Source organism: Salarias fasciatus, chromosome 19 (assembly GCF_902148845.1).
Source record: "Salarias fasciatus chromosome 19, fSalaFa1.1, whole genome shotgun sequence".
Classification (NCBI taxonomy): domain Eukaryota; kingdom Metazoa; phylum Chordata; class Actinopteri; order Blenniiformes; family Blenniidae; genus Salarias; species Salarias fasciatus.
Genome location: NC_043763.1, coordinates 11,104,298 through 11,104,507, shown reverse-complemented (window position 1 = coordinate 11,104,507; position 210 = coordinate 11,104,298).

The following is a 210-nucleotide window of genomic DNA, read 5'->3' as shown; positions in this document are numbered from 1 at the left end:
GCCACACTGCGTTCCCTCTGAAAGCCTACATAGGAATACATGTGCGGTCTGTGGGAGAGTAAAGGGGGATCTCTGGGAAGATTTAAATTTTATCCTCATTTAACTGAAATTGAACAACAAAGTATCAAAAATAAAAGTGTATTAACAAAATTTACTCTGAATAAAAATGGTACGGCCTAATTTGGTTCATTAAGAACGACATATTCCACT